Consider the following 12,373-nt stretch of genomic DNA (forward strand, 5'->3'; position numbering starts at 1 on the left):
CGGGGGCCAGGGATTCGATCCCTGGGCCTACCGTGCCAGCTTCACCCCCAGGGTGCGCTGAGATGGCAATTGAGACTGGGCATGGTGGTGCGTGGCTGTCATCCCAGCTCTTGTGTGGCTCAAAAAACAGGACGGATCCCTGTGAGCCCAATCTGTGTAGTGAGACCCTATAGACTCTGCATTAAATACACAATAAAATAAAATAAAAAACCAACCAGAAAACAGAGGTTGCTAGCTGTTAATAAGAGTTTTAGTCCACTAGAAAGCTACACAAGTCTAAACTTCATAAATATCAGAGGTACGTTATTACTTTTATTCTCCCTTTTTGTCTGATCGGCTGTTGCTTTCCTGCTCTGTTAGTTGTCATCTTCTGTTGTTGTGTGCAAAGAAAAGAAGTCTAAAGTTGTGTTAATCCTAATATAGCCTCACAATTTTCAAACCCATGGCCATAATGACAGATTTTAACATAGCTGTCTATAAAGGTATAAAAGATAGAAACTGAACTAATCAGTGAGCTTGAGCACATGTGAAACAGCCTCTCACCCCCCAAATGTGAAGACAATTTATTACTTAAAGCCCAAAGAAGGGCCATTTTTGTGTTGGAGTACTGGGAACTGTGTGCCGGCTCCCTAAGTCAGCCACTGTGAGCTTTCAAGAACTTAAATCATCCAGAAAACTGCTCTGACGACAATGAAATAGCCTTAAAAATATAGTAAACAAAGACAACCAAGGAAACAACATAAATTAGGAACATTCAAACACTTTTTTAAATAACTGATGAACTGAAGAGAAAAAAGAAAAATTCATAATAAAATTGAAGCAGTAAGATTTAATAACAAAATGTTAAAAAATGGAAACTTATGCAATGTGGTTTCTAAAGCGCAATCAGTGAGAAATTTATGGAGCCAAAACACTGGAACCTGAAAATTCCTACAGTAGGATTGCACAGGCTGCCTTAAGGGCGGGTCTGGTGCGACTTGTGAAGGTGGGGATCGAACCGTGGTCCCCTGCGCCTGACTGAGTTTGCCCAAGCAGGTGCTTTAAACAACTGAGCTAACTTACAAGCCCCCCACCCCAAATTCCTACAGTATAAGCCTAAACAATATAAAAAAATAGCTACTGAATGATATAGGAAAAAATACAGGAAAAGATGAACTATAAAAAATTGTTCCTTTTTAAAAATATAACTTCATGAACAAACCATTGGCAAGATTAACTGTAATAAAAGATTTTAAGGATTATTTTAAGAATAAAAAGTGAATATAACTTGAGAAACTGGAATGATGGAATATTATAAAGTAATGTTATGAAAAATTTAGCCAATGAATGTAAAAACTAGATGAAATGGACAAATTCTTTTATAAAAGCAACAAGCAAATCAAACAGAAGAAAAATATATATTAATATTTTTAACATCATTAAGACATTAACCCACAAATCCACCAGATTCAGATGACTTTATTGGGATTCTACCAAGGAAAAGACACATCCAAAGCAACACAATTCCCCAGAAAGTAAAAGGAGGAATTTTCTCCAACTTACAAATCTAATTTAGTTTTAGCCATGGTCCTACACACACACACTCACAAACACACACGCACACAGACACACACACACACTAAGGAATCTTATGAATATTGTTGCTAAATTAATAAACTAAATATTACCCATACAATTCACCAATAAAACATGACTTTATTCTGAACTAGGGCTGCATAAAAGAGTACCATAAAATGGGTAACTTAAGCCAACTGCAGTCTCTTCTCTCACAGTTCTGGGGCCCAGCAGTCTAAGAATAACATGTTGGCAGGTCCCTGCTTCCCTGGAACTTTCCTGCTTTCCTGGAACTTTCCTTGCTGTCTTGCTTCTTCTTGGGGGCTGAGGCAGCCTGAGATGGCACATTGATTTCATGATTTTCTTGGAAAAGCAAAACAACTGCACATAGAAATGAATCCAAGGAATCAGGGATTCCTTATGGATACAGTCATAATGCTCAAATGGAGACACTAAAGATTCCTAAACAGATACAGCATTTTTGCTTAGCTTAGATGTGGATCATCTCCCAAAGGCCCAAGCATTAGAGGTTCAGTTCCCAGCATAGCATTACTGGGTGGTGGTGGAACTTCTGAAAGATATGGCCAGTTGGGAGGTCTCCAGGTCACAAGGGGGTGTGCCAAAAAGGAGTGTGAGACTCTGACGAGGTCCCTCCTTCTCTTTCCTCCTTGGCCCATGTGGTCCAGGAATGTCATGGCTGGGATGTGCTACTTCACCACAGGCCCCAAATCAGAGATGAAAACTCAAAATTGTGAACCCAAGTAAATGGATCCTCTTTGTCATCTTTCTATCTCAGGTGTTTTTCACAGTGATAGAAGCCAACTAACCCAACGTTCTTGCACAGTCTCAATATGATGCAGGTGCTTTAGTCCGCTGAACTAGCTAGCTGGCCCTAGATGACAACTTTTTAAAAAACATGGAAAACAAAATTCCTGAACACTGCTGACTGGTTTATAATTTCCATTGTTTTGCAAAACAGTGTGACATTACCTAATAACTGAACATGTGCCTATCCTGTGATATAACAGTATCACTAGTAAGCGTATACATGGGAAAATTCTTACATGTGTATGCCAAACCATATGTACAGGCATGATAGGTGGTAGCACCATTGCAAAGATGTTGCAAAACCTAAAACTGGTGTGGTGTCAATTAGCAATACAGTTGGAAAAATTGTTTATATTTATGTAATGGAACATTACATAGCAATGAAAAGAAGTTGGCAATACCTACTCACATCAAGACAGATGAATCAAAACATGAAATTAAAGAAAATAAGCTACTGAAGAATCACACAACTAGTTTCCATGATGTAAATGTGATAAACAGATATACCCAAGTCATATGTTATTCATGTACGATGGGGACCATAAAGAAAAGCTATGGAAAAGTGAACATTAAAACTATGATTTCTAGAGGCTGGGGAGATAGCTCAGTAGAATAAATGCTTGCCTGGCAAGCGCAAGGGGCCTGTGTTCAATCCCCAGTTCAGCCAAAATAAATAAATAATTAAAATAAAACTATGCTCTCACTATAGAGGAGAAGCAGGTGGTTTGGAGAAGGATTAAATCAAAGGGTGGTCCTAACAGGACTACCAGGATAGTATTTTATGTCTTGGCAATGGATAATGTATGCAGGATAGTCCTTTTTATTACTATTATTTGCACTGGACATGAATGTTTATGTATTCTTTTATATACATAATAAATTTCACAATAAAAATCAAACAAAAAGTAAAGGTCCAAGAGCAGGAAACATATTTTGAGTGAGAAATCGATAGTGTGTGCACACGTATGAAAACTGTGCCAGTTTCCAACACGGATGTTTTATGCTAATACTGCTTTCCCTTTCCTTCTCCACCCAAATCAATGTGCACGCTGCTTATGAAGCGCCTATTGCATGATATTAACACTTTTATAAAATTGGAACAACAAAACTTGTAGGAATAGACAAATAGACCAGTGGAACAAGACAGATGACCTCAGAACAAACAGGCCCGAGAAATATCCTCGTGTGCGTTGTGGGAACTCATTGCTACTAGCAAAGCTGTCCACAGGGCACCGGTGTCAAGACGCCCGTTCACACCCTAGAACACCAAAGTTATACCCCTAAGCATTGCAAAGCTTAGGAAAAAGAATTCCATAAATGCTGTTTGGCTGATAAATATTAAAAATGAATAATTCTTACTCTGAATAATTTCTATGTTTTCCTGAAGGGTAGGGAAAGTGAGTATTAAAGGTCCCATCCTTGTAGTGAAGTGAGCTGAAATTCAATCTCTCTTCAAAGCAGGAAAAGTCAGGCCTGAGCAGGTCACCTACCATTCTTGGAACTCCTTTCACCCATTACTGAAGTAGGGATGATGCAATGACAGTGCTTGCCTTGCAGGCTTGCTAAGAATAAGTGCAATCAGCCCTCCAAATCTGAGGTCCTGCGTGGCCCGTATTCATCTAACAGCAGATGGGAAAGAGCTGCAACTGTACTGAATACGTGCAACATCCTTCTTTGTCATTATTCTCAAAACTATACAAAATAGCAGTAATTCATATAACATATACATTGTATTAGGCATGGTAGGTTAACTAGAGATGGTTTAAAGTATGCTAAGAGATGTATGTAAGCCATATGCAAATACTATGCCATTTTACGTAAGGGACTTGCGCATCCACGGGCTTTGGTGCTGAGAGGTGAGTGAATATCTCAGCATTTGTCCCTTATGGATGCTGAGGAGGTTGTCTTCCATTGCAATAAAGAGCAGCTCGCTCTTAGAGGGATGCTCAATAAATGGCTATCCTCCACATTTCTTTAACTTCAAGTTTCCCAGGTTAAGAATTTAATGTGATGAAGAGAAAAGATATTTTAAAAAATCACTGCTTTTCAGGGCTGGTGAGATAGCTCGGCAGACTAAAGCACCTGCTTAGCAACCTTAGGCAAGCACAGGGACTACGATTCGATCCCTGGCCCCACATGCCATGCCAGTACTGCGCAGAGGGTGGGCTGAGCTGGCCACAGAGTCTGGGCACAGTGGCACATGCCTGTAATCCCAGAGCTAGAGAGGCTGGAAAAACAAAAGGAAAGAAAAAGGCAGAAGATCACTATGAGTCCAAGCTGAGAAGTGAGACCCTGTAACAACTAAATACACTTTTTTATACTTTATTTTATTTATTTATATTTATTTATTTCATCAGTTATTTTTATTTTAAAGAAAAAAAAATGGTACAAAATCTCAAAACAAGATTTTACGAGAGTAACAATGGTTAGTACATTGTGTATTGCCACTGCCAAAGTAGTTTCTCATATTACAAGATATAGGCAAGAAATAATAAATAAACAACATAGGTAGAAACCTCGGGTTTTGTTTGTTTGTTTTTTTTAAGCCAACAGAAAATGGAAATATACTTTTTAAAGTTTCTAATACTAGGAGAAGGTATCATACAATGTCTTTTAAATAAATTGTAGGTCAAAGATACAGTATAAATCTTAGAACAAAAATTAAGATTAAGCAATATTCAGAAAATTAAATAAATACATTTTTTAAAAAAAAAATTGCTTCTCAGTCACAAGTCTTGAACAGCTTGAGAGTACCAGTTACGCCTGTTCAAGTTCACTCGCTCTATTGGGCATCTGCTACACAACTTGCGGGATGATAAGTGCTTAATACATAGATATTAGGTTGCACTGATATGAATTAAGAAGGGAAGAGAAAGCAGCATGAGCGTAAAAAAGTAGAGCCAACTTGGGCGTTGGAAAAGGCCACAGCTTTCACCGCTGTGAGGAAAAACACAAAGCCGTGTTGTAAAGGCCAAATTTAATGGATTCCCAAGGTTGTGCTGCCGAGAAATTACCCGCTGCAGAACAGGAATTAGAATCACTCATTCCAACATGTAAAATACCATAGAAGATAAATTAATAAAACATAGTATACTTTAAGTGAATAGCCCAATTAGCCAAACACCAGGGAGAACTTAAATCAGAATATAACTTTATATGAACAGAACAAGGAGCAAGCACTAATACTTGTAAGTAAAAAAAGAAAGAAGAAAGCAGCAGCAATTATGTGAGCGTATTCCATCTCCTCCAGGCTTTATCACCAAAGAAATACCTAACACAGCTGTGTCAGTCCTCTGTGAGATCCTCAGGGCAGTCATAAATATTGTGAATATAATTTAAATAATCCAAATAGCAAAAATGAAGTGACATAAAAATGTAAATAGATAGTAGGCAACGTGAGACAGTATAAGATACGTACCAAACCAAGAAGTGTTAGGGGGAATAAAGTTCAGAGCTGCTAATTCTGTAATATTTACATACGCACAGATTTGGAGGTTCACCAAAATGAAATATCATGCAGGAAATACGCCAATTGGTGTCATCGTTGTTGAAATATTGAGGAAAATATATTTTCTTTTAAAATCCACATTATCAACACTTTTAGGAGGCATACAAAATTCTGTAATTTTTCATTTTTTAGAAATATTCTATAAGCTACTCTATATAAAAATTGATGGCAAATTTTTCAAAATAGTTTGTCTTCTTTTATGGCTACATAGCCAAGTGGTTTAAAAGTCAGGAGAACCATGATGAATCATTCTCTGTAGTCCAAAATCTCTATTTTTTTTACTGCATGACCAAGAAGAGAATCTAAAAGCTCTGTTCATTTTGTTTTTTCATTATCATTCTGAAAACGATCTACTGTAGTATATCAAAACAAGATCTTCCAAGCTATTACATTTCACCATCTGGTTAACCTTATCAGTAAAGCACTACAAAACAAATCCCACATATTAGAATTCCATCCATTCTGCAGAGTTATACTGACCATAAAGAGTTGCCCAAAACTGATACAGATTATTATGGAGGCCAAAAAAGGAGGACATTAATGGTTTGTGATTGAATTCGGTGAAAAGTGAACACGTAACAGGCCCTGGCGGGTAATGCGGGTGGCCGTGGCGCAAGTGCAGACCTGAAAAGGCTGCCTAGCCCAGCACAAGCATGCTGGAGATTCCGCCAGGTACAAGTACATTTAGACTTCTAGAGTTTTAGAAAATGAGTACCCTCGACCTACCCAGACCCGTAGCATTTCTATACCATTTTCATGCTCTTCTCCAGTGTCTCTGGATCAATGTAGATTTGATGCGACCTTTATCCTGATCCTGGAATCATAATAAAATGAACACCTCCCCAAGAAACAATAAGAATTCATGAAAACTGTGTAACTGAATGTAGAGCTAGGCCAGGAGCCCAACACTCAATGCAAAGTACGGTCCTACGAAATACACATTTCACCCTGAAGAATTTATGAACTCAACCCAGAAGATTTACTAGTATTACATGAAGATAACAGGGGCAGGCCTACCCCATTGTCATCTTTTGCCTGGATTAAGTCCAGGCAGGGAATGGCTTCCCAAAAGAAATTGTGGCACAAGAAAATTATCTGTGACCTAAAGTATTCTAGAGACAATAAAGAAAGAAGGTGCTAGTGCAATAATAAATATTCATGTTTACTGGCGAATGTAATGGTCACAGCTCTGGTTGCTGGATTTGAGAATTTAAAAAAATTACCTTCTCATTTCTTTCCGTCTAATAAGAAATTAATTGGGCGTTTCACCCACTAAGTATGATGTACCACTCTTCTCTCAGTTTTTCCTTGCATTCCCATAGAATGCCAAGAACTTCCAAAATGCATTACCATGCAAATGCCCTGGGTGCCTTTACTATACATTTATATTGCATGGTAATCAATAAATTATTATTTCAATATTTATTGGAATCTCAGAATAAGAAAGAAGACAGATTACACAAATTCATCTTCTGTGATTAATGGATGTTCTAGCATGCACTGATCGAGTAGGTCAGTATGCAGACTATATTACTGAATATTTCAACCCAGGCTGTAAATATAGTATCTGTTTCTCTTAGGGACTGTCACACTGAGTGCAGTATAAAAGGCAATAAATTTCAACAGATTAATTAACTCTTTGGTTACTGGGGCTGTGTGTCACCTATCCTGGCACCTAATAAAAATTCCTTTAATGCCAAGACATAAAGAAGGGCCTCTTTGGAAATGAGTTATTAACAGCATTTCGTGAATAGATGGAGGAATTGTAGCCAAGCCATTTAAGTGTCATAAAGTGCAGCAAAGGCTGCTGGAGGCCTCTGAGGGACGCCAGGCAATACCATAACAATCAAATCTGAGATGGAAGAGGGATTGAGCTGTCCACTCAGAATTTTTATATTGTCAAAGAGCAGCGAGGAAATAATGTGATCAAGAAGTGAATTAACCTTGTGTGTGAAAGAAAGGGGATGATCTGATGGAAAAGGCAGTAAAGTAAAAATCACTCCATAATGCCTACAGAGCAGCAAGCCATGAGGGGCCCCTAATGTCTGCAGGCTGCAGAGAACCCATCCAGACCTCTACGTACTGTAAACCCACTACCCGCACTAGCCCATAATTGGAATACATTTATTCATGCTTTTTTAGTTCTGCAGGGTCCGTGCCTTGTGTACGCAGAGTGCATTAATTCCTTTAAGTGCTCTATCCACACAGGCTCCCACAAATGGCCAACCAAGTGGAAATTAACATTCGATGCAAGAGAAAGCAGGTGCTGCACTCCGAGCCCAAGGTTGGGTCCCTCTCCCTTTTCCTTTCACACTGTGTTGTTCAGCTCAGCCCCTGGACGGCCCCACCCAGGCCGTCCTTGGGTGCTTCCTGATGAGCGTAGAGCTACGGCCCTGTTCAGATAGCTCTGCTTCAAAGCAAGGAGTCCAACAAGCAGAAAATAATATCCAATAGTGACCCGTGTTTATCACGAATGCTCAGGAAACTATTTTTCATAATGTAAATTTAATTCTATGTCTTGAAGTCATAACTTAATATGTGACACTTTTTATAAAGTTTTACATATAAAAACTCCAGAGGAATGTGCAAATCATTATGAAATTGAAATCAGTGATACCTTTCTGAAGACAGGTTTTTAGCCCACCATCCTTAGTTAATTACATAAACCCAGTAATTATCAGGCAGTAGGTGCCTGATACAAAGAGCATCTACCCATTGTAGGCAATGCTCTGAATGCTTTGTATAGGTTCGCTTAGGGCACCTCGATGGCAACTCTATAAGATAGGTACTAGTCATTGATTAGAAAGCTGGAGCACAGAAAGGTCAAGTGAATTCCTTAAGGCCACACAGGAACTGTGAAATACCAAAGATCTGTCTGTACGAGTCCAGGTACTTGACCACTTTGAATAATTACCTAATTGAAAAGCAATTAATGAAACAGCCCGTCGTACTCTCCTAATTAAAGTTGTGGATGAATAGCCATAGGCTGTGTGTTGTTCTTGGGAATCTTACTGCCTCGGCCACCCCAGGTCCCCTTGCGTTATCACTCCTTCCCTTTTCCATGAGGGAATGTGGCTTCTCCCTTCACACCAGCTCCCCACCAGCCACCTCCCCCAACTCCACCGCACCCCCACCCCCATTTTGGCCCTAGCTCCCTGACAGCTGCTCCCCCCCCCAACCCAGTGCAACACTCCCAGGAGCTGCATTCACTCCCGGCCCCTTCTGCTCTCTCACTCGACTACCTATTCGTTGCTTTGCCTCCTAGAATCGGCCTCTTCTGTACCACTCCACGAAAACCACTGTGCTGTATCCAAAGGTCACTTTTCTGTCTTCATGTTGATCAACCTTTGCCAAAGAGGACACAGTTAGCCACCCTGGCTTCTTAGAAATCGTTCCCCTGTGGCTCAACTGCCACCATCACTTTCTTTCCACCTGCCCCTACCTTAGCTGGATGGCTTCCGCAGGCTCCTCCTCCTCCTCCTCACCTCTCACTCTGGAGCCCACCTGTGCTCTTCCTTCTGTCGCCTCTCACCTGCCCCCTCAAGGTCAGTGTTCAGCTATATGGATTCCAAAGCCATAGTCCTAAGCAAAGTAAGTCAGACACAGCAGGGCAACGATCACCTGAGACCCTAAATACAAATAATTTAGACAGCAAGGTAAGAGACCTATTAGGCAACGTGGTAGCAGAGTCTGGAAAGGTGATGGGGGACCAGGGAAGAACAAGGAGGTGAGGCAGAGGGAGTAAAACTGATCCAGATGTGATACGCATCTGCATCAGTCTCCCAAGCCGAATACATCTACACTGCAAACATACACTGATAAATTTTTTTAACACACACACACACACACACACACACACACAGACCCACAAGCATCTGCTGATTACGCTTGCATGTTTACCTCCACTTCTCATTCAAGCGTAAATATCGAACTGCTCCTCGTGATCTTTACATGTCTTATAAGCCTCTCAGATTTAACAAAGGCAAAATAGAACTCTTCGTGTTCCCTAAACACACACACACACACACACACACACACACACACACACACTGGAAAAACACTCCAGAAATCCAAGACGCCTTTGATTTGGCTCCGGTATTGTCTCCTATTCCATCCACCAAGAATGCAAGGGCGATTTTCCTTATTAATAGACAGCCCCACGGGAGAAAATGCCCTTCATCCAAGAGACGCTGACGTTGGTGAGTTTGTGATTCGGTGAGAAGCACGATAAGAATGGCCAAGCTGAGCCGGCAAAATAGCTCAGCGTCTAAAGTGCCTGCTTGGGCAAGCTTAGGCAACCGCAGGGACTGTGGTTAGATCCCGGCACCACATTCCATGCCAGCCCCGCCCCCAGAGCAGGCTGAGCTGGCCACAAAAATATTAATTAACTAATGAATGGCCAAGCAGAAGATGGCGTACACTGGGCTTGTGACCAGCACAGAGCTGACCCCGCCAGAAGCCGCCCTGCCTCTGAACTTAATGTGAGGCAAAGAACTCTTCATTGTTTTAAGATACTTTTCATTTGGGTCTTGTGTTATTGAAAGCCACCTGCTGGATACATCCCTTCCCCATCAATTACCTGCAGAACAAATCACCTCCAAATTTAGTGCTTAAGATAACAATAAATTTGGTATCCTGCTTAGTTCCTGTGCATCAGGAATGCAGCAGTGGCTTAGGGGGATGACCCTGGCTTGCAATCTCTTGGGAAGGTCCCAGACATGTCAACCAGGGCTGCAGTCAGCTTGGGACAGACGGATCGCCTTCCAAGTGTGCCATGGCCTCTGTTACTAGCTGTACCTCTGTGCAGGCTTTTGAGAGGACTCAGAACACTGCAACTGACTCCTCCCAGAACAAGGCAGGAGTGAATGAGCCAAGCACAAGCTGTTCTTCCTGTGACCTAAACTCAGAAATCACAGAGTATCACTTCTGCCACCTTCCATTCACTGCAAGAGAATCACTAATTACTACCCACATTAGGAGGGCAGAGTTTGGTTCCAATTAGAAAAGGATGTGCATGGATTTTCAATCACGCCATGCCCTTGTTCTCACTGCGTTCTCCATGCAGTGGCCTTCTCACTTGCTGCTCTCCTCTCTCCCTCCAAGGTCTTCCAATTGTGAACACTCTTGCCTAGCAGGTTCTTCCCCTGGCCGACTTTCCTTGAATATTTCTCCAAAGCTGCTTCTCCCACTCCATTAACCTGGTTAATTCCCCTTGAATGTTCCAGACATTGCTATTGCATTTCCAGTTCCTTACACTGTCTGGCAAACTGCAGGCCCCCAAAACTGGTTACTAATAAATATATAAATAAACAAACTGGTTACTTAATGAATTATCAATAGATGAATAAAAGTACCTAGGTATGCATCCACAAATGTTTTTAAAGCATTTAAAGGAAAGTAAGATGATAGGCACTTAAGTTTAATATGGAAAGTGACATCTTTTAAATATTAAAGGACTGTCTTTAGAGAAAAGATTAAGTTTATTCTTTATAATTCATGGAGGTGAACTAGAATAAATGAGTAACAATCACAGGAAAACAGCTTAGTTGAACAAAAGAAAGATCTTTCTTTGTTTTTATTTATATATTTGGTACAAGGTCTCACTAGGCAGCTTGGACTCATAGTGATCTTCCTGTTTTTAGCCTCCCCAGTGCAGGGATTACAGGAGTGCACCACCATGCCCGGACATGGTGGCTGGCTGAGCGAGTGCCCCAGGGGTGGGGCCAGTGTGGCATGTGGTTCTGGGGATGCAACCCTGGTCCCTGCACTTGCCTAAGCAGAGAAAGGCCTTTCTAGAGTAAACAGTTACAAAAAACTCAAATGAGTCCATTTATGAGAGAAATCTTCCCGTTGTTTGAAATGTTCAAGCATGTTATGAGATGACTAGCCTGCAATATTGGACAAGAAATTTGTATTTGGGCCTAATTGGGCCAGATGGACTTAGACTTCCCTTTTTACATTCTAAAACTTTAATGCTGTATAAGCCTTAACAAAGTGGACATTTAAAAAGTTCTAATTTTTATAAGAAATGATAAAAATGATATCTGTAAGAAACTCTCTATTCATGTTTTTTGTTTTTTGTTTTTTGTTTTTTGTTTTTTTCAGAACCAGGGATTGAACTCAGGCACTTGTGCTTGCCAGGGAAGCGCTTATTCTACTGAGCCATCTCCCTGGCCCTCTTATGCTTTCTTTCAGAGATTTTCATTATGCAGAAAATAAATTTTGGGGAAAAACATTTGTTTTTTATTGTTATAGTAGTGCTTTTAAAGTGTAATCATATATTGACATAATATTGGCATTGATCTTGAAACTAAAGAGACTTTAACTGAATGTCCCACTAGAGGTATATTTTTAGTCTTTATATACAAACTCTAGATTCTATCTGTGGATTAAATCAATCTCGATCCAGAAATCCAAATTTTGGAAATCTATACTCTGTAATATTACACAAAAATAGGAAAAAAATTACTCTTCAAGCCACAA

The sequence above is a fragment of the Octodon degus genome, unplaced genomic scaffold (assembly GCF_000260255.1).
Source record: "Octodon degus isolate 3935 unplaced genomic scaffold, OctDeg1.0 scaffold00023, whole genome shotgun sequence".
NCBI classification, from domain to species: Eukaryota; Metazoa; Chordata; class Mammalia; order Rodentia; family Octodontidae; genus Octodon; species Octodon degus.